Source organism: Felis catus, chromosome B3, assembly GCF_018350175.1.
Source record: "Felis catus isolate Fca126 chromosome B3, F.catus_Fca126_mat1.0, whole genome shotgun sequence".
Taxonomy (NCBI): Eukaryota; Metazoa; Chordata; class Mammalia; order Carnivora; family Felidae; genus Felis; species Felis catus.
In genome coordinates, this window is record NC_058373.1 from 122,443,495 (window position 1) to 122,465,784 (window position 22,290).

At 45.3% G+C, this 22,290-nt stretch overlaps 1 long non-coding RNA gene across 8 annotated transcripts in view; it reads left to right on the forward strand.

Annotated features, from left to right (window-relative positions):
• The first annotated feature begins 2,955 nt into the window (after positions 1-2,955).
• The window catches only part of LOC109500943, a 78,988-nt gene continuing 59,653 nt past the window's right edge, over positions 2,956-22,290 (forward strand). For 4 of the 8 annotated variants that reach the window (XR_006599848.1, XR_002743205.2, XR_006599851.1 and 1 more), the window contains exons 1-5: positions 2,956-4,731; positions 5,187-5,285; positions 6,488-6,674; positions 13,058-13,338; positions 16,103-16,235. This is a non-coding gene — a long non-coding RNA (uncharacterized LOC109500943). The remainder of the gene's footprint in view (positions 4,732-5,186; positions 5,286-6,487; positions 6,675-13,057; positions 13,339-16,102; positions 16,236-22,290) is intronic. The other 4 variants (XR_006599849.1, XR_006599852.1, XR_006599850.1 and 1 more) reach the window with 4 other exon arrangements.

The following is a 22,290-nucleotide window of genomic DNA, read 5'->3' on the forward strand; positions in this document are numbered from 1 at the left end:
TTTCCAGAAATATAATTGACATGAGAATTGAGGGCTGATTGGTTTCTTTAGGAATTATTGTTCACCTGCATTGGACCTGCATTTGAATGGTCATTACAACTCACCTGTATCGATCTGACTTTGAAAAAATCATATATATAATTATGTAGGTAGATTATAGTTTCTATGGATTTCATTTCAGATGGGAAGGGGCAATACAAAATATTTGTTGTAAAAACGCTGTGTTAGGTCTGACTGGGCTAAAAACCATTGTTCTAAAGATTCCCCCAAAGATCCTTCTTTAGCTCTAACACCCTCTGGGGCTGTGAGAGTTGAAAAGAAATTCACATGGCATGAAAAATGGAAAACATGCAGCAGTAGAAATGGATCAAGGCAAATTAATGTCCCCAAATTAAGCAGAGTCCATAGCAGAGCGTGCCCACAGCTCTGTAAACTTGGTATTGTAGCATAGGCCTTGATTTTGGATTCTGCATCCAAATGGGATTCAAGATCAGAACCCCTTAGTTACGTAGCTGCGTGAATCTTTTATTACTGGCAAGGGGGCCAACTCAGCCTGCACCATACTGTACACGGAAGCTTCAGTCACAGCGCCTTTCTATCTGAAATCCTTCTACCAGCCCTGTTTTCATGATGTAATTTTAGTAGAATTAAACCTGAACAGCCCAAAATCATATAATTAATTACATTCAGCTTCAATTACAATTACTAATTGATCAAAGCCTGCTAGCACAACACTTTCATTATTTGGCACACAATTATTGAGCGCCTACTTTGCGCTAGGAATAAAGTAGGAAATGGTCAATTTCTCCTGAGGTGGGAGGATGGGGTGGGGGCTAGGGTTGTCATGAAAGGCCCCCTAGGGACATGGGGTAGGGCAAAGGGGTAGGTGGGTAAGTCCTGCTGGCCTAGTAGTTCACTTATGAATGTTTATATGCTAAAAACCTTACATGTGCCACACTCGGGGATCAGACAGGCTCGTTTGATGCAGGTGACACATATTCTATCGTAGGTATCTCTGGTTTTTTTCTTTGTCAAATAATAATTAGTTAAGAAATTAATAGATGCTATGAACATCTGCCCCCTAAGGTACTCTTAATCATGGCACTGGTCTTTCCATTCATAACCCTCTCCTCTCTCTCTCTCTCTCTCTCTCTCTTTCTCTTTCTCTCTCTCTCTCTCTCTCGGCTCTTTTCTGTCTGTCACAGAAGGCCTTCCTACGGGAACCTCGCTATGCATTCTTGTTAAATGCAGAGTCTGATTTAGTAGGTGGCCACATGTGTCCTCTGACCTCACACCCCTCTGGAATCTTGAGACATAAAATAGCAAGGAAGAGGGTTTAGGACTCCAGTCTGGGACCCAGTGATAACTCAGCTTTTATAATTTTTTCTTGGCCATCTCCCCTCTTACCAGACTGGAATTTTTTTTTTTTTTTTTTATTTAGTCGGGGTTGGGTTGGAGAAAGTGGCAGAGAGCATAGAAGGGTGGGGGAGTCTTGTTCTTACTCTGAATATTTCTCCCAGATCCTTCGCTTAAGTTTTGAGTCTATTACATTCCCTGAGGGAAGATCCAAATAGCTCGCTGTTTGAAATCAAATGCCAGGAAGAGATTCCCTCCCCAACCACCCCTTCTGGAAGCCTTAACTTTTCCCAGGCATTCAGCGGAGAGAAGCCTGGTGGCCCCGAGATGGTGACCCTGGGGAGGAGGAAGGTGGACAGGAAATGGGGAAGGGGAGGATCCCATCACTGAAGAGTGCAGATATCTTAATCTGCCACAACTCTGCCACGTTTTCCATTTGCTAAAACATCCATAATATACTTCTAATTTTTTTCTCTTTTGGCTTGCTGGGCCCTCCAACTGTCAAAGGGTGCCTGTCCCTTCCTGTGCCCCTTCTTCTCCCCCAGACGCCATGCCGCAGGCTCATCCTAGCTCATAGCAGAGCCTTGTGCCGGTGAAGCAGGGGTGTGCAAGATCTCTCAGTGGGAAATCATGTCTGCTTTGTTTGTTTATGGTGGTTTTGAAGTTTTAGGCAATTCTCTGCCTTCCAGTTATGCCGGGCGTGTGTTTCTGTGTAGCTTGAATTTCTTGTTTTCTATTGTTTCTAGAGGAAATCTGGGGGTGGGGTGGGGTGGGCGGGACACAGATAAGGGCACACATCCTCTGGCAGGTGGGGGTGAAGGGGATAGGAGGCGAAGGGGCCATTTAATATCCTGCCAGATGGAAGGTGTTTCACAAAGTTTATTTGCATGGAATTTGGGACACAGAGCTGGATTAAAATTCTGGGTCTGCCTTCTATTACTATTATTATATTACTATTATTATCATTACTATTACTAGTATTCACTCACTATCTCAAGCTCATCCTTGACAAGCATACACTCTGATGAGCATGACTTAAGGAGGCCTGATATATTTTTTAAAGTTTTTATTTAAATTCCAGTTAGTTAACATACAGTGTAATATTAGTTTCATGTGTACAATATAGTGATTCAACATGTACATACATCACCCAGTGCTCGTCACAAGTGCTCCCCTTAATCCCCATCACCTATTTCACCCATCCCTCCTACCCCTTCCGGTAACTTTGTTCTTTGTAGTTAAGAGTCTGTTTCTCGGTTTGAAGGAAGCCTTATATTTCAATATTAAACATTTTCCCTTTAATTTTCTTAGGTGGTAGCAGTAATAAGTTTCCAGTTTTGGTTTCAAATCCTGATTAAATTCCTAGTCTACTGCCTTGCAGACAGTGAGTAGGTGCTCAGTAAATAATGAATGATAGTCCATACTTAAAAAAAATTTTTTTTTAATGTTTATTTATTTTTGAGAGAGAGAGAGCGAGTGAGCTGGGGAGGGGCAGAGGGAGGAGACACAGAATCTGAAGCAGGCTCCCAGCTCTGAGCTGTCAGCACAGAGCCCGATGCAGGGCTTGAATCCATGAACCATGAAATCATGACCTGAGCCGAAGTTGGATGCTTAACCGACTGAGCCGCCCAGGCACCCCAATAGTCCATATTTTTTATTATGATCCCAAACTAGTGAGACCATCTTTTAAATTTTGAATGCTCTTTCTCTCTAGCATATGCATTCAGGCACACCCCATTTTTAAACCAAATTCAGCAAGGCTTTGAGTAGATTTAGAATGTATATTAACTTTCTACTCTGTGTAACAAATTACTACAGAGAGAATAAAGATAGCAGACATTTTTTCTCACACTTTCTGTGGCTCAGGAGTCCAGAAGCTTAACTGGATGCTCTGCTTAGGGTCTCACAAGGCCACATTCAAGGCTGGACAGTGTCAGCCTGGCTGTGTTCTTTTTCCAGGCCTGGGGTCCTCTTCCAAGTTCATTCAGGTTGTTGGCGGAATTCAGTTCCTTGTGATTAGAGGATTGAGGCCCTCAGCTCTCACAGGCAGTTTCCACAGGCAGTTCACAACATGTCTGTTTGCTTCTTTAAAGCAGGAAAGTGTCTAACTTCGGGAAGGACTCCGCCCCCTTAAGGGCTCACCTGATTAAGCCAGGCCCACCAGGATAATCTCTATTTGGGTGAGTTCTGAATCAACGATACTGCAAAAATCCTTTAACATGACAGAATTATGAAGTGACATCATATTCACAGTCTCACCCACATCTAAAGGAAGGGGGTTATATAAGACGTGTAGGATTGTGCTGGGGGGTGGGGGAATCTTGGGAGCGATGTTAGAATCAGCCTATGACATCACGTGATTTCCACATGCCTAGGGCAGTCTGGTAGATATTTTTACAAATACTCCAAAATACGTTTACTCCAAAATGCGTTTCTAGGTTGGAGTTGAGATACTTTGGGCCCTGTTGAGGGCAGCCCCTCATAAACACTTTGTGGTGCTTATGAGCACCATAAAGCTGATGGCATTAATAGTTTTTAAATGCCAGGTGCCGCGCAGAGGAGAGCTGGGGTGTGGATCTGTGCATTCCCACTCTGGGGCTTGTTCGCTTAACTGCCGTGTCCTAAACAGAGTTTAGATAGATATGCACTGACAAACGAATGCATGATAAATGATTTGAAATGACGATCGTGATGGCAAATTTTATGCCGGGCTTGATTCGTCTTCCTCTCTCTCTCCTGCTCTCCGCGCCCCTTCCCCCGCCCGCTCTGTGACATAAATGCTTTGTTACTCAAGGCCACAGTAACAGGATGCTAGGTAAACAGTACACCCCCACCCCCACCCCCCTTTCTTTTCAAGACGTGAAAAGGGAACAGAGCGTTAGGGGAGGAGGCTGTCGCGGTGTCTCAGGGGGCTGGCGGTCCTGTGTGGTGGCCGTGAGGTCGTGCGGACGCCTGGCCCAGTCCCTGGCCGGCGATCGTGATCGGCAGTCACGGTCACCCAGGTTGCTCGTGTCTCCGAGGGGACGCTCCGCGCTGCTCTGACCGCGAGCGGTTAGGTGTCGCCCGCGCCTCTTTCTGGGGGCTAGGATGTCCCTGGCCCAGCGCGTGTCCGGAGTAGACAGTGGGACCCTCCGTAGCCCCTGCAGAAACGAGGCTGAGGCACAGAAGACGGGAGGTCAGCCAGCCGGGGCTCCGCACTGCCTCCCTGCCCTTCCCACGCCACCGTCTCCCCTCAAACCAGGGCTCGGCTTCTGACCTCCCCGAAGCCGCTAGAGACCCCATCTGTTGGGCTTTCCTGCCCGCCCCCTCGCGGTGAGTGACTGCAGCACTGTGCCTGCTCGCCAGGGGTCGCAAAGTCCCGGCTCCAGGGGTCAGGTGGGTTCCATCTCTGTGCAGCTACTCTGGGAATTTGTACACATACACATAGTGTTTGCATATGAAACCAATAGAAATATATATATTTTTTTGCTTCTGTAAAGAACTACGAGCTCTCCTATTTTTGGTAGAAACATGCAGCTCTTTTATTTATTTCTTCTGAGCACACTCAAGAACTAGCCCTTTCTCAAATTCATTGCAGGTGGTTTAGATAGAGCTAACCACCCCCCACCCCCCACCCCCATACACACGAGTCTGCGCACAACCCAGCCCTCATCAACTGGGTCATCTCGTTCCTCTGACCATATTCATTGGGTAAGACATGGTTGGATGAGCTGTGCCGGACCAGTCGGAGTGCTCCCTGAGACTTTCCTCCTCCCAATTTCTGGGGAGAGAAGTTCTTCCTTCTGAGGCCAAGCTGGACCCTGACTGCTGACAGCTATTCCTATCCCTAGAGAAATCTTGTCTGAGAAACGGAAATGCAGGCAGAGCACTAGTGATATCAGTTGAGCTCCTGGATACCACTATGCCTGAAGCCTTTGCAGCTTCACTTTGTGAGTATATATAAAAATACCACCCCGCCTCCCTTTTTGGCTTAAGTTGGGATCAGCTGGTATTCTGTCACTTGTGACTGAAAAGTTCTTATATAGGAACCAACATTCTGGAAAGTTCTACCACGTGCCAGGCACTGGGCTTTAAATACTTACCGGTTTTACTCTTTTGTTTAAGGACCTTGCATGGTAAGCATGATTAGTCTTACATCAGCCTTACAAGCTTGGAGAGGGACAGAACAGTTAAGTAATTTTCTCATGACCATACAGCAGGTGGCAGAGCAGATACCCTGTGCTTTCTGCCCTGAACTCCTATGATACTTATCATCTTTGCTATTCCTTGATATTTGGGACATACTACCTGATAGCATTACTTCACTTCTCCGTAAACCTATATCTGACTAAACTGTCTAAATTGTAAGATCCTTGATGGCAAGGATCATGACCTATGCTCTGTTTGCTGACCCCGGTGTTATCACCACTATACGAGCCAATAGCACCTACCGTTGGGTGAGGTACCTCATAAATCTTGAACAAACTCTTATTGAACTCATGACATGTCCACAGCCCTTCACTAAAGCCTTGTCATAATCCAAGTCATGGAAGAGGAGACATGGAATGTGCAGTTGCACTTTCTGAGCTAAACAGATTCTGTGATCACTATAACCGATTTTCCCCAGGAGTTGACCCCCATGAGTCTCTATCTGATTCATTCATTCAATATCCATCCATTCTTATTTTTAACAAACTTTTTTATGAACACTTATATACCAGTCATAAGATTCAGGATACTGAGTGAATAAGACATGACTCCTGTCCTCAAGGATCTTAATTGTAATTGCCTTTTAATTACCCTGAAGCACACTTCGATGGTTCATCACTGGGACTTAAGCATTATCCAGGAGGAAAAACAGCAGCCCCTATAGTGGACTTCATCAGCTAACTAAGCCCTACGTCAACTAACAGAGCTGCCACAATGCACAATTCCAGGGGGCACCATTCTCATACACTAATGACATTTTCAGGAGTTGAGCAGTACACAGCCTATACAGCTGTACATGGCAGCCCTAACCAAACAAGACCCTTTAATGATGCCCCTTTCTGTTCATAGTCACATTGGTAGAGCACTTTTGCAGTTTGTAAGGAATTTTATGTGCATTATGTCAGTTGAACTAAGAAATTATATTTTGGTTCCCATAATGCAGTCTCTCTACCCTTCACCCCGTGGGATTCTCCGTTGGCTCCATGAGCTTCCTGTAGCCCCCTCTCAGCTGGTGACAGCTCAACTGAACTGGTGACAATTACCAAGCACCAAGTCGCATTGCCAGCCCCAGGCTTCCTTCCACCCTACAGCACTTACCTGGAATTAGCTGCGGTCGCAGCTCGGCAGAGGTGACTGTGCTGGTGATTACGAACGTACTTCTTGTTTGTCTTTTCAGCCCCGAAATCCTGTCAGTGAGGAGAAGCGATAATAGCATGTTATTAAGTTCTTTCTGGGTAATGTAATTCAGGAGTCAGGAGGCAGCTTGGTCATTTATGTCTTTGAAAAGCTTAGAATAATTTTCAGTGTCATTATCCCCCATTTTAAAGAGCCAGGCTCCAATAGAAAAATATATACCTGGCCACTCCTATGGGTATATATAGACACACATGTTCTCCTAGGTGTGCCCGTGTGGACATGTGTGTGTGCACATGTGCATACGCACAGATTATGGGCAGGTGTGTGGAGCTATCAACACAAGCTTCAGCTTATTTTTTTCTTTTTAGGTTTTAACTGTATTTTCCTCCTTTTTAGGTTTATGTTTTCTACAATCCAGGCTTTCAGGAATTAAATTTTATTCTTGGCCTCTCCCCGGACGTGTTGTAGAGTCTCCAACATTATTATTTTTACTAATAATTATAATGCCAAAAAGAAGAAGAACCCTAGTAATGAACACGCATCCAAAACGTGCAGCGCCACCCTATGGGGACTACATTTTAGCTGCCCAGGCTTCTCCATAGCTCCCTTTTCCAAGGCCCTAGTTCTTAGTAACCTTCTTAGAGCTGTCGATTCCATCAGAAAAGTCTGTCTGGCAGGCCCCAATTATTTATTGATTTTTCCCTTTGGCCTTGTAGCTGGTGTTACAGGAAAGGTGCCTCTGTCCTATGTGCTTATCTCCCTTGACTATAGACCGTGGAATTTCCAAGCCAGAAGGAACTCGAGGGATTATGTGAGCCAGCCCACTCTTTGCACAATGGGGCAGGGGACAGTCAGAGTGTTCAGTAACCAGGCCAAAGGTCCAAAGAGTTAGTAGCAAAGCCAGGCCAGGAACCCATGCTGGTCCTCTGCCCAGAGCACGTTCTGGTAACGTGTTTCCGCCCTTCAGAAGGCCACATTGCCTCGCTCCATGTATGCTCTTCCTATATTTCGTGGTGAGCACAGAGATGGAGACTGGAGATGGGATCGTCCACCACCTTGGTACAGTCCTGATCAGCTCTCATCAAAGAAGTCATAGTAAAAACACAAAGACTAAAGCCCAGCTTCAGACCCCAGTTTTGCCAAACGACCCCGGGCAAGTCCTTAAACCTTTTGTACTCACTTAGTTATCTGTAAAATTAGGAATAGTAACGGTATTGAACACATTGGGTTGTTGTAATTTAATACATATAGGGTGCCTGACGTGTTTTATGCGTCGGCTGTTACTCTTACCTGTCACCTGCTCTGCAGCATTTTCATCCTGTTCTCACTAAACTCTTCATCTCCAGGTTAGACACTTTGCACAGCTTGTGAGTTCATATCTCCCGTCTGTAGCTTTACCTCCTCCCTCCAAGGTAATTTCATCCACTCCCATGGCTTCTCAAAGCTACATCTCCTGGTTCTGTTTACATGAGTGTCCTCTCGGCTATATATTAGCTTTATTCATTCATTTATTCACGTAGATACTTACAGAGTGCCTGTTATGTGTCAAGCACCATTCTAGGTGCTAGGGATTTAGCAAAGAATAAAATAGCCTGAAATCCTCATTCTCACAGAGCTTACAAACCCTGTTGGGAAGGGAGAGGTTGTGGTGTTGGCGGACAGGGGCTCAAATCTTGTCATGCTGTGATGAGAAAGCAGGAAGAGGGGGTGGGAATTCCTGGAGGGAGGGCAGAAGCGACTAGGTTAAATAAGAAAGGCCTCCTCAATGAGATGGCATTTGAACCCCTAAGAGATGAGGGAGCTGACAGCTTGGACTTCTAGGAGATCATTCCAGGCAGAGGGAACAGCCAGTGCAAAAGCCCTGAGGCTGGCATGTGCTTGGTGGATCTGAGGTACAAGGAGGCTTGTATAGCTGGAGTGGAGAATAGGAAAGGGAAAGCAGTAGCAGTAAGATTGGAGACTTGTTAGCCAGGAGGGCAGATCAAGAAGGGCTTGGTAGGCTATTGTAAGAGCTGGAAGGTACTTAGAGTAATATGGGAATCCAGTGGGGTGTTTTGACTAGAGTGACTGGATGTGACATATGTTTTTTTTTTTTAATCTCTATTTATTTTGGGGAGATAAAGACAGAGCACGAGCGGGGGAGGAAGAGAGAGAGAGAGAGAGTGAGACACAGAATCCGAAGCAGGTTCCAGGCTCTGCTGTCAGCACAGAGCCCAACGCGGGGCTGAAACTCACAAACAGTGAGATCGTGACCTGAGCCGAAGTCAGATGCTTAACCCACTGAGCCACCCAGGTGCCCCATATGTGACTTACGTTTTAGTGGAATAATTTTGGCAGGGATGCTGTGAGTAGTTGGTAGGGGGCAAAAGTGAAAGCAGGGAGATCATTTGGAGGCCACTGCAATAAGCCAGGACCCATGATGGGACTGCAAACATCCTGTTCTGGATAGACCTTTAAAGTAGACCCAGTAGGTTGCCAAGGATTGGATGAGGAGTAATGGGGGAGAGGAATCAAGGAGTCCTGGTTTTTGCCTGGTTTGTGGCCTGGGTGGCTGGTGAGAAGCTGCTGTGCTATTAACTGAGAACAGTGGGAGGCGAAGGTTCTATTTTTTTTTAATGTTTATTTATTTTTGAGGGGGGGGGGGAGGAGCAGAGAGAGAGGGAGCCCAGAACCTGATGTGGGGCTCAAACTCACAAACCATGAGGTCATGACCTGAGTCAAAGTCAGACACTTAACCGACTGAGCCACCCAGGTGCCCCAAAGTTTCTATTTTTTTGTAAGGGAGGAGTTGAGTTTGGTTTGGACATAGTTAGTCTGAGATGACTTTTTTTTTTTTTTTTATAAGGGAAATACCAATCAACGTTTATTTATTTTTGGGACAGAGACAGAGCATGAACGGGGGAGGGGCAGAGAGAGAGGGAGACACAGAATTGGAAACAGGCTCCAGGCTCTGAGCCATCAGCCCAGAGCCTGACGCGGGGCTTGAACTCACGGACCGTGAGATCGTGACCTGGCTGACTGGACGCTTAACTGACTGCACCACCCAGGCGCCCCTGAGATGACTTTTAAACATCAAGTGGTCATTTAGAGTAGGAGAGGTTGGAGCTAGAGATATAAATTTGAGACCCTCAGTGTAGAAATGTTGAAAGTCATGAGCCTGGGCAAGATCATAGATGATTGGGTATTGACCAAGAAGGCATGAGGCCTGAGAGGCCCAAGGCAACCAGATAGTACAGAGCTGGGGAGATGAGATGGAACATACAAAAAGAAGTGTGAGTTAGGAAAAGGAGGACAGTATGAGCTCTGGAGGCCAAGGACAGCAAGTGTCTCAAAGAAGAGGCATGGCCATTTTTGTTAAACGTTGCTAGTAGTATAAATTAAAGAATCAAAGGTTGACAACTGGATTTGGCAACGTGGAGGTCTTTGGTGACCTCGTGTGATTAGGGGCCTGGGGTCCAAGCCTTGAGGTTGCAGCTGTGTGACAGCAAGCTAGTGGCACAATGCACAGAGAAAGCAATCCTCATGGCTTCTTTAAAAGAAAAGTTTATTTAATATTTTTTTAATGTTTATTTATTTTTAAGAGAGAGAGAGAGATAGAGCATGAGTGGGGAAGAGGCAGAGAGAGAGAGAGAGGAAGACACAATCTGAAGCAGGCTTCAGGCTCTGAGCTGTTGGCACAGAGCCCGACGTGGGGCTCAAACTCACAAACTGTGAGATCATGACCTGAGCTGAAGTCAGACGCTTAACCGACTGAGCCATCCAGGTGCCCCTAAAAAAAATGTGTATTTATTTTTGAGAGAGAGAGAGAGCACAAGCAGGGGAGGGATAGAGAGAAAGGGAGACAGAGAATCCCAAGCAGGTTCTGTGCTGTCAGCGCAGAGCCTGATGCGGGGCTTGAACTCACAAACGTTGAGATCATGACCTGAGCCAAAAATCAAGAGTCAGATGCTTAACCAACTAGCCACCCAGGTGCCCCTATCCTCATGGTTTCTAAACACATGGAAAGATGTTCATTGTCACTGAATGAATGAAATGCAAACTAAATTGCACTAAGATACCTTTTCCACCTAAGAGATTAGTCAGAAGACAAAAAGTTTAGTAATACACTGTGTTGCTTAGGCTATGAGAAAAAGTGGCAGTTTCCAACTCTGCCGATAGAAATGCAAATTAGTATAAACACTATGGAAGAGTTTATCAGTCTTCAGGGAATCGGAATGACTTGAGGTATTTCAAGCAGAAAGGGATTTAATAGAGGGACTTAGATGATGGCGTCCACTGGATGGACTAAAAGAACCAAATTTAGGATGATAGGATTATGCAATGATTTTTTTTCTCTTTTTTTGGTCACACTGCCCCAAGCTGCCATCCAGAGACTAGGAAGTCACAGCTAAAGTCACAGCTGCCTTGTAGCCCTGAAGCCAGTGATAGGCTTCCTATTGCAAAACTCACAGTGGCCAAAGCCTATATGTGTTGGCTGCCATCAGAACCAGATCAAGAACAGCTTCTACCCCGTTAGTCTTTTGTGTTTCACTGTGAACACACTTCATTGGCAAAAACTGATTGTTTGGGAAACCAAACCCAACTTCCAGTTGGGAAGAAAATCTGGGAAGTGTAGTTCCTGAGTTTCTAACCCCTGTGTTCTATATCATATCTCCCTGTGGGAGAATTTGGGAGGGCATTGAAAGGGGTGCTGAATGACAGTAGCTAGCATCTCATATGACCCAGCCCTTTGGCTTCCCAGCATCCATATGTACCCTTTTGTCCATATTTAAATTTCCAGAAGCAACAATTCAACAACACGCTTCCATCTAAAAGAAAGCATAGTTACACAAAATAATGCAAACAAGAAGGTAGCCACTCTGTCGTCAGTCACGGTGCCCATCTCTGGCTGAATGTTTTTTTCCCCTTCTAGTTCAGTTACAATCCATCTGATATTCTAAAGACTACGTTATAAGGTCAGCTGCCACTAACACCCCTTATGTAAAATAACAGGGGGAGGAAAGAGGAAGAAAATACTTAACAAAACCAGGAAGAATATATATGCATGTTTACTACATTTTGGTCATTATAACTTCCTGCCTCTGCCATCTATTCCTATTCCTTTTGCCCTCAGCCAGCATTCAGCTATTCAGGGTATTCTCTCTGGTGGAATGATCCAAGCCTGCTTTCCTGAAGGATGTACTCTCTTGGTGATTCTGCCTGTATTTGGTTACTATAGTTTTCCATTAACTTTTCCTAATGGACAAGTAGGCATCCCAAGGAATCCTGTCATTCCAGACATATGCCTCTCAGGTCACCACTGAGTAGCATCAGTCTTATTTTCCCTTGACAATCAAGATCAGTCAGAACTGAATTCCACCAACAACTTCAATGAGGTTAGAAGAGGAGCCTGGGCTCCAGATGAGAATGGAGCCTGCTGACACCTTGATTTTAGCCTTGTGGTACCCTGAGCAGAGAACGTAGCAATGCCATGCCTGACTTCCCACCTGCAGAACTGAGTTAATAAGTAGGTGTTGCTTTAAGTCTCTAAGTTTGTAGTAATTTGTTGCACAGCAATAGAAAACTAATACACGTTCAGAGATCAGAAAGCTACAGGAACCCAATGCTCAAAATTAGTATCATTAATAGTGGGACAACTAGACATTACCTAAGGATGTGATAAGAAGTTCAATGGAAAGTTCACAGCATCACTGTAAACTATTTTGACCAGTGGTGTAAAATCTGAATCAAACCAAGCTTTTAGATTACATGACTGTTTGCATTTGTCAAAATGCAAAGAACTGTAAAGTAAAAAGGATGATGTTTACAATATATAAATTATACCTCAATAAATCTGACCTGAAAAACCTCCAAGCCTTTTGATCTACCTCATTTTACAGGAAATACCAGGGATAACTAAACGACAGCCTAAGGAAATAGATGTATTTAGAATGTGGGACATTCTACATGACAGCAGGCCTGATCTCTTCAAAGAGTCAATGTCATGAGGGGGATTGTTCCAAATAAGACAAGACTTAAGAGGCATAACAAACAAATACAGTGCATGAACCTATTGGATCCTGGTTTCAAAGAAACAACTCTAAAATGTATTTTTAGGACAGTTGTAGAAATTTGAATATGAAGTGAGTTTTAGGTGGTATTAGTGAATTATTGCTACTTTTATTAGGGATATTATTGGTCTTGTTAATTGAAGAACTGTCCCTACTCTTTGGAGATATGTATTTAGGGGTGAACTGTCATGGTCTTTTTAATTTACCATAAAATGATTCAATAATGAGGCAAAAATGACAAAATATTAATGATGGCTGCAACTGGGTGGATAGTACATAGGTAGGTGTTCATTGTATTCTTTTCTTTCCTGCATGTGTGAGACCAGAACTGACATTACATTGAAACAAAGAGCAGGTGAAAGCTCTTCCTGGACCTACCCAGCTGCCCTATCCAGCCTGGAGATCCAAAGTGGGTGATGGATGGACTGCACAATGTGGAGCCTTATAGCCAGTGCAAAAAGTCGTGAATGCTGAAACAGATGCCCCAGCAACTGCCACTGGCAAAAGAACAAGGGCGTTTGCCTCCCTTCAATCTTCCAAATCATGGGTGTGTGATTGATCAGTCTGAATCCAGAACCTTGCTGGCCAGGGGCATTTTACCATGCAGGTAAGGGAGCTGAGCCTTCAGAGCCCTTCACTTGCACAGGCATTGCCCTGGAGAGCCTTAGCATGTTCACGTGGTCAGGTGCTCTTGTGACCATCTTTGCAGAAGTAACATATTCTAACTGCAAATGGCTCAGCCTGCTGTCTATTTCTATTCTGCGTTTCCTTGTGTCACGCTTTCCCTTGGGTTGGCTGGCATTGGAATGGTCATGGGAATTTGGAGGACCCAGCCAGGAAGAAGAGGAACTGGGGTTGCATTTAGTTGGTGTTTAACTGGACATGCTTCTGTGGTTTGCAGTCATTTGCTCGTCATCCTTTTGTGGGAATGGCTTCCATGAACACCCCTGCTGGTCACTGGGCCGGCTCCCCCTGCTTTGGATACCAAGTCATATCCCAATGTGAATGAGTCCTATGCCCAGCATCAGAAATCTTTGGTAGTGGAAGAGGAAAAAAGGTTAAAATGTATGGAGCCAGAAGCTAGTCTGTGTAATATTTCCCACTTAAAGAGATATACAAAATTGCAGGTGGAGAATTTGGTATTCACTGATGCCACATAAAATGGGAACTTTCTCCTATTGGGAACATGTTCAATAACTTAGCTTATACATTGATAAACACACCAGATATTTTTTTTTGATGGGCATTGTGAATCATAGACTTTATCAGAATTCCTATATTTGTAGGGCAAAATCTGTAGTAGTACTAGAAATAGTATGTGTCACATGTTTTATGCATTTCAACTATCAACAACAATGATAAATTTTAACGAGCTGTGCTGAAGGAAAAATTCAATTATCTTTTTATTTATTTTCCAGGAGGTATTATAAAATCTTGTAGTGTGATAAAGCGATCAAAGATCATGTAGCCAAAAAAAAAAAAAAAAAAAAAAAGGAAAAAAACCTATTATAAAGATACGGTGGGTGGTTGAGAGGTTATATTGTTTTTCCCAGATGTTGTGATGTTTGTGTTATTTCAGCTTTTAAGAATTTGTATATATTACTTTTTTCTCACTCTAAATGGGTATGTGTAATTTTGTATTCTTTTACTGAAAGAAGGCCTCCATAGTTGTATAAGCTTTGAATGGAGAATGGCACAGCAGAAAGATAGAATCCTGGTCCCTCTTGACATTTGGGAGCCCATGGCAAATGGATGGCCCACTGCCAGACTCCTTTTATTCAAGGGAGAAATAAATCTCTATCTTGTTTAAGTGACCATTATTTTGGCTTTTCTGTTATGAGCAACCAAACAGAATCTGAGTTGATATGCCCTTTGTCTCAGCAGTTCTATTTCCAGGAATTTATTCTACAGATATACTGGCACATATACACAATGATGTATGGTCAAGGTCATTCATTGCAGCAGAAGATGGGACATAGTCTATATGTCCATCAATGGAGGCTGGTTAGATAAATTATGTGCATCCATACAGTGAGATAGTAAGCATTGTAAATTGGGAGGAAGCTTGTCATATCGATATGAAATTATCTCTATACTGTACTGTGAAGAGAAAAAAATAAGTACAGAACAGTGTGAATGCTTATTTGTGTAAAATATAGTTATACATACATATGTACACACACACACACACACACACACACACACACACACACACACACATATGTATTTATATATAGGCTGCCAGTTCCTGTACAGGCAACTAAGTGGCTGAGGACAGGAGTCAGAGGGAGACTTTTCTCTGTGTTCTTTTTGAATAATCATTGTGAACTTTAATCTATTTTAAAATAAGTAAAATTAAAGCTAGAAAACATTCTTTTTTAAAGTATAATTTGTTGTCAAGTTGGCTAGCATAGTGTGTACAGTGTGCTCTTGGTTTTGGGGGTAGATTCCAGTGATTCACCACTTAATACCTGTATAACAAAACATATTGTTTGTTATAAAAAAACCTCTTTTCAGATTGAAAAAAAATCCTGAAAGTCACCTGTAGATAGTGATGTCATATTCCTGGATTGCTCAGTACAGTCTTGCTTTATGCCTCTTATTCTGGTGTAATTATCAACATTGCCTGACTTCACTTTCAGCGGTGTCCTGGCTTGAATGATTAACTGTCTGGGCAGCTTACAAAGTGCATCACAGCCCACAACAAGTCCAGCCCACTACACTTACCACGGTGAACCCTGAGTAATGTACAGAATTGTGGAATCATTATGCTGTACACCTGAAACAAATATAGTATTGTATGTCAACTATATGGCAACAATAAATATATTAAAAAAATAAAAAAGTAGTCTGGCCCACCCTGTGATGAAACTGATCCCGCTTCTTTGGCTGATGACCAGATGAAGTGGCTGGCTTGAGTTTAGGGGCCTTCGGTGAAGAAAAATGTGGCTTTTTAATAGTGAACAAATGTCAGTCAAGCAGGCAATGATCACACCAAGAGAGATAAAGGCAAGTGGAATACATGGAAGGTACACTAGTTTCACATCCTACTTCATGCCAGTGCTGGGGCATCGCTTAATGGGAGGAATGGTGGGTGAAGCACTGTATTGTTTATCTGATTTTCTTTCTTTTTTTTGCTGTATAATTGCATGCACAAATGTTACATGCATATGTCATGATTCAACTCTGTAGAACTTAACCACAGTGTGTTTGCAACCTGCTTCTATGTCATAGGGTGTGAGCTCTCTGACAGCAGAGAGCATGTGTGTTTTCTCCTTGTGTCCAGCTTATAGTCATACTCACTGAATATTGAATGAATCGATGAACTCTGTACAGACCTATGCTGACATCTGGTGCTCTCTTTTCCGTAGATTCTGGTTGTCAGATTTTGAAGACTATTATCTTTATGAAGACAGGAACTAGATTTACTTGAATCAACATTGGAACCTCACTACAGAACACTGATATAAGTGCTAATTAATATCAGTATATGCCTAGTATATAGTAAGTACTAAAAAATATTAGTTTGATAAATGAATGAATGAATGAATGATCCAGTTTTTCAGCAGTCACCTGAGGACCAGTTTTTATACAGATCACTCCCATCACTGGTGTTATGGAATGAATGTTTGTGTTCCGCCCTGCCTCCCCAATCCCTATGTTGAAGCCCTAACCCCCAAACTGATGTTATTTGGAGCTGGCATCTTTGGGAGTTAATTGGAGTTAGATGAGGTCATGAGGGTAAGGCCCTCATGATGGAATTGGTGGCCTTATCCACCAGAGAGACATCTCTCTCTTTCTCTCCACTTGCACACATCAAGGAAAAGCCACGTGAGGACATAGCAAGTAGGTGGTTATCTGTAAGCCAGAAAGAGTCCTCACCAGGAACCCCATCTGCTGCACCTTGATCTTGAACTTCCCAAGCCTCTAGAACCCTGAGAAATAAAAGTCTATGGCTTAAGATGTTCAGTCTGTGGCATTTTGTATGGCAGCTGAGCAGACTGGAGCAGGTAGACACCCCTGGCCCTGGGAGGGCTCTGGCCTTGGACCAGACAGTTCTCTCACACTGGTGGAGGAAGAGTTCATGGGGGATACAGTGTTTGGATACCTTCTTGAATGAACACAGGGAGCATCTTATAAGCTGTCACAACTTCCTATTGTCTCAGCAAAGTGCCCTTTTGAGCCTGCAGTTTCTTTCGAGCTTCTTTTCCTAGCTGTTGTGTTCATGATGGATGATATTCCCGTGTCAGGGAGTATATTCCCTGGGGATACTAGGTTTTGATATAGTCTAAAAAAAACCTGGAAGAAAGTAAAGTGCTGTAACAATTCCTAAATGCCACATTACTAATAATATAGCGGTCCTGATTATTCACTTGGATTGTGCCATATTCAGAATGGGTTGTGAGTCATGCACTTACCAGTGAACCAACTGCCATGCCATCCTCTCTCTTCCATCAAGAATACATACATATCACGTTCAAGTCACTGTGGTGTGGTTTTAAGAAAGGTCCTGAATTTATTCCAGTTTTCCAAAACCTACCTAATCCATAAATTTTAGTATTTTCACTGCCAGTAGTGAAAATCACCTTACAACTGATGGGGACATTCTAAGATAGGGAATCAACTCTTCCTTTTAGTATTGCCTCCTTCTGCATCCACTTTAAAACTGCATGCTCTTGAAGGATAACACGTCCTTAACTCCCTAGTCACCTCTCTATATAGTGTTGGAGTGGTGTCAGTTGTGTGTGGCTGGGGAGGTAAGGGGTTTGGGGTAAGGCTGCTGGAAAGGGGATGGATGGTACAGAGAAGGGGGCTGAGGGCTCTCAAGTCTCACATTTTGCTTTGGGCCCCAGAACAAAGCTCAGAGGCCAGCATAGGGCCATATGTGATAGTCACCACTTCTCCTTACCTGTGTATCATCAGGCCTCACCATCCTTTGATAATCTATTGGCTCTGGGACACCCATCTTCTAAAGAGATGTTGGTGCCTGGCACACACTTGGCCTCTCTTTTGGTGTCTAGGTCCTGGCTGATCTCTGGCAAAGGGTGAGTGGTTTGGTGATGGGAGGAAACTGAGAGCTTGGGGTTGGATGGACCTGGGCTTGAGTTCCAGTTCTGTCAGTTACTAGTTGTGTGGTCTTGGGCAAGTCACTTGACTTCACTGAACCTCAGTTTCTTTATAAGTAAATGGGGTTTATAATAAAACTTTCCACCTCATACAATTGTTATATTAAAACTGATATAATGCTTAACATGGGTCTTGGCACATAATAAGCCTTTGATAAACGTGAGCTATCATTTTTTCTGTATGTTTGCTTATTCTTCTGATATGTTGAAGATCAGGTATAAAAAGATTTTAGGTGGGATGTTACCCAGTTGTCACTGACCATTTGCTGTTCAGCTTGGGATGAGGTTTGATGCTAGGACAAACCCCAAAATGGGTGGGCAGAGCCTAGTAAGTGTCCATTAGGGGAGGCTTGCCTTTACTGAGTCATTTCCAGATGCACAGAGCACCTGGGAGCACTGAGCTTCTTTGAGGAGTCCTGAACATGCAGGAGTAAAGCAAAAGTTCAATCCTGGGAAGGGTTGTTGGAGTCTAAAGCACAAATTCTAGAAAGGTGGAGTCTGGGTGGTCTCCCCAGAGCAGTCCTTTGGAGGGAGAAAGGAAATGTGGCAGTACCAGGCTACAAGGACAGGGGTATAGGCATCCTACACATCACTGATTGCTGATATAGAGCCTGAAAGCCATCTCTCCTGGACAATGAGCTGCTCAAGTTGAGGACAGTGCTGTGGGAATCTGAGCCTACAGCCTGGAATGGACCAGCCTGAGGCTCTGATTTTAACAAACAATGGGCAGTGAGTTCAGCATTTGGAGGCTTGTCACTAATCATAGGACCTTCACTAGAAAGCGCCTCTCTGGGTTTTGGTTTCCTCACCTGTGTGTTAAGAGGATAGATATTTCCTGAGATACCTTCCATTTCTGCCTTTCTGTGGCTGGGAGATGGTAAAGGAGAAATAAATAGTTTGGTTTTGGTGGACTGCCTTTTTTGCATCTCATTGTGTATGCTCCCTGCCATTCTCTCCTGACCTTGGGCTCATTCTTGCTGCTATCTGATGGACTAGGACTCCAAAATTTACTGTCCTCTCAGTCACCAGTACTGGTTACTGTGAAAAATATCTCATCTGCCTCTCTCTGCCCATGCACAAGGATGAGTTTTGCATTTCTCCTCTTACCTTTCCTTCATGACAATGGTGCCATTAGGTCATTCATTCATTCATTCATTCGCTCACTCATTCATTTATTGGTTCATTCACTAGGTACCAAGCACAGTGCCAAAGGCACAGGAGAGAGCAATGGGCATTGTCTTGTGCTTGTGGAGTGGGCATGATGTCGGAAGAGACGAATCTGGTGACAGGTGTAATGAGAAAGGAGAGGCTCTGTGTGGAGTGGGGGTGGGGAGAGTTGATGGGGAAGGGGGCAGTAAGATCTTTTTGAGGATGGGCCATTTGAGCTGAGACTTAAATGGTAAGTAGAAGTGAGACAAGAGAAGCAGGCATCTGTGTTGGGGAAGGAGAGGAAGGGGCACAGGAGGACGGATGTCAGCTCCAAGAGGGCGGGGACCCTTGACTCTTGTTTGCTGACTCTTGTATCCCAATGCTTTAAATGGTAGGCAATCAACGAATAGTTGCTTAATGGAAGAATAAATTGAGCCACTGGGGTAAAGTCTCTGTGGCGGGAAAGAAGCTGAAAGAAGGTGAGTGTCCCTGCAGTGCTGTCACTCAGAAGCTCAAAGAAGTTACGAGTAGAAGTTGGGGCCAAGTGTGTATGTGTGGGGGGCGCTCATCTAGTTTGGATTCCCTGAGAAGCAGATGCTGAGAGGGGGATTTGGGTGTAGGCAGTCTTTATTTGGGGAGCACAAGTGAGGGAATGGGGTAACTGAGAAGAAAAGGGAAAAGCCAGTAAATAGAGGGGGGGGGGTGATGAATGGGGCACCACTGTGGGCCTGGGAAGAGAGGCTGAATTTTGTGGGGGCCTCAGAGGAGTCTTGTAGGTATTGTCTTCCCAAGGGGGGGTGGTTACTTATCATTGAGTCTTGTTCTCATTGGTTGAGGAGGGTCCCTTGGGCGTTAAATCCCTAACACTGCCTGCTGCCCAGCTCAAGGGCTGAGCAAGCTCTTGTGCTATGGAAGGAAGCCCTGGGGGGGGGAGGGCGCTGCAAGCCCACCCCCACCCCCCAGCTGCAGATGAGCCTGGAGGAGGCTGAGAGGGTCTGGGGTGAGTACCAACTGTGTCTGCTGCAAAGACAAAACGGGGGTTCCAAACGACAGAGGGTGCTGGCTTTGATTACGGTGGTGGCATTGCATGTGGAGGGAAGTAGGTAAATCTGAGGTCCTCTTTGGAGGTGGAAAATGATTAACAGTAAAGGGTCAAAGCTTTTTCTTTCTTCTTGTCTCTCCTCTTTCTTTCCACAAATGCTTATTGTTGTGGTTTGGCTTCCTGGCAAGCGACTCTGAGGCTAAGATTGTGGAGTGGGCTGTTTAAGGAGTGTCCCTGGACCAACACCTGTGGAAAGGAGGGCAGAGATGCAGGAATGGGGCACAGGGAGGACCTCTGATGCCCTCGGCCAACCCCACGTACCCCTTGGAGCTATACCTGCCCTCCGCTGCTGTCCTGGGTGGGGCCCAGAAGCTGCATTGTGTACTGCTGCAGGTGCTGGGATCATAGCAGTGAATGAGAACGGCCATAACAAGGGAGAGGCTGTAACAAATATATATAACGTCAGACAGTGAGAAGGGCAAAGCAGAAAACAAACAGGGTTAGCTGAGTGATGGTAGACCAGGAGGGGGAAGGTGGGGGTGGAGGGGAGGCAAACTTGGGAGAGGCCTGACAGTTTAGAGGCAGGACAGCCCCTCCCTGGAGCAGCCAGCTCCCATCTCTCTGCCTCTGTGTATGGGGTAGGGGCACCACCCCCTCCTATGGGAAATGTGCCCTGGGACCCTCTGCTTTCTTGTTTGTGGGCAACCTGGGGTTTTAGGAGTTGGGGGATGGGGTTCACACTGCGTCTCAATGGTGCTGCTGCCTTCCACCTGGAACAGCTGGCACAGCCTCGGGCCTGATCATTATTAACCCAGGGAGGGGGGTGGATTGGCAGAATGCACGCCTGGGCCCCAGCCAGGGCCGAGATATTGTGTGTGTGTGTGTGTGTGTGTGTGTGTGTGTGTGTGTCCGTCCTCATGCGTGTCCTTGGCCCACCTCACCTGGGCAGGTGCCTGCAGGGAGCCAATCGCCTGCCCCCTATTGGAGGCCAGGGATGGGGAAGGACCCCCAGCCTGCTGCCCTCCCCCGACCCAGGCCCTTGGGTTTGCAGAGGAAGGTCGAGCAGCGCAGCCAGCCGCTGGGGGAGGCCAGGAGCCGGTGTCTGCGCGGTCACGGATCATTAGGGCCGCGCAGGCTGGCGCAGTCTCGGCCTGGGCGAGGGCGGCCAGTCTGCCAGCGGAGGGGCGGCGAGTCCTCCTCGCACACAGCCGACCCCAGGCGGTGTGGCAGCTCCCGGCAGGGGAGGGCGCTGTCCAGGGGGTGCGCAGCTGGGGCTCGGAGGGCGTCAAGGGCCCGAGAGTGCAGCCCAGTCCGGGTCTTGGTCCTGCTGCGGGTTTCCCATAGGAAGCCACCGCCACTGCCCCCTCCCCACACCCCCAAATGGCAACCAGCCCCTCTGTTTCAGATGCCTCGGGTCAGTTCCCTGGTGACCGCAGAAATGAAGCCGTGGGTGACGACTTTTGGAAGACCCAGCACTTGCTCACATTAGCTAATAAAAACAGTACTGACTTGTAAAATAAATGTAGGGAAGACAAAGTTTTTAACTGTTGGTGCAGGTGTGTGTGGTGGTGGGTTGGCTGTTTTGCTGTTGTCCCCCGCAGCCCCGGTGTGAGGGCTTCCTCCTCCTCTTTTCCCTTCTCTGGCTTCCTTGGGGCTGGGCTGGCAGAGGCCAGGGACTTTTTAGCATTGCAGCACTTACCAAATAAAAGTACCAGTTAAATTTGAATTTCAGATAAAGGAACTTTGTGTGTGTGTGTGTGTGTGTGTGTGTGTGTGTGTGTATGTCTCATTCATTATTTGAAACATGCTTATACTAAAATTATTCATTATCTGAAATTTGACAAATTTGTAAAGTGTAAGTATGTCCCAAATAATACATGGGATATACTTATACTAAAAATATGGTCATTTATCTGAAAGTTATCTGAAATTCAAACTTAATTGGAATCCTGGATTTTATCAGGCAACCCTGCTCTGAGAGCCACATCTCCTGTGTCCCACTGTGTCCAGGAAACAAGGAAGGATGGTAGAGCCCTCATCGCACCGTACCTCACCTCACTCCCAATATTGTGAGAGCTTCCCGAGCTGCTTCTGAGGTCAGGCTCTGGCTCAGAAGTGGCTTGTGGGTGTTGAATGAGGAACTAGAAGGCCTGGGCTCTGAGTCCCTGCCCTTTCAACACGGAGTTAGGCACGGTTAGCGTCCCTGAGACCTGCTTCCTCAGCTTTAAGAGGGTGTAATAGC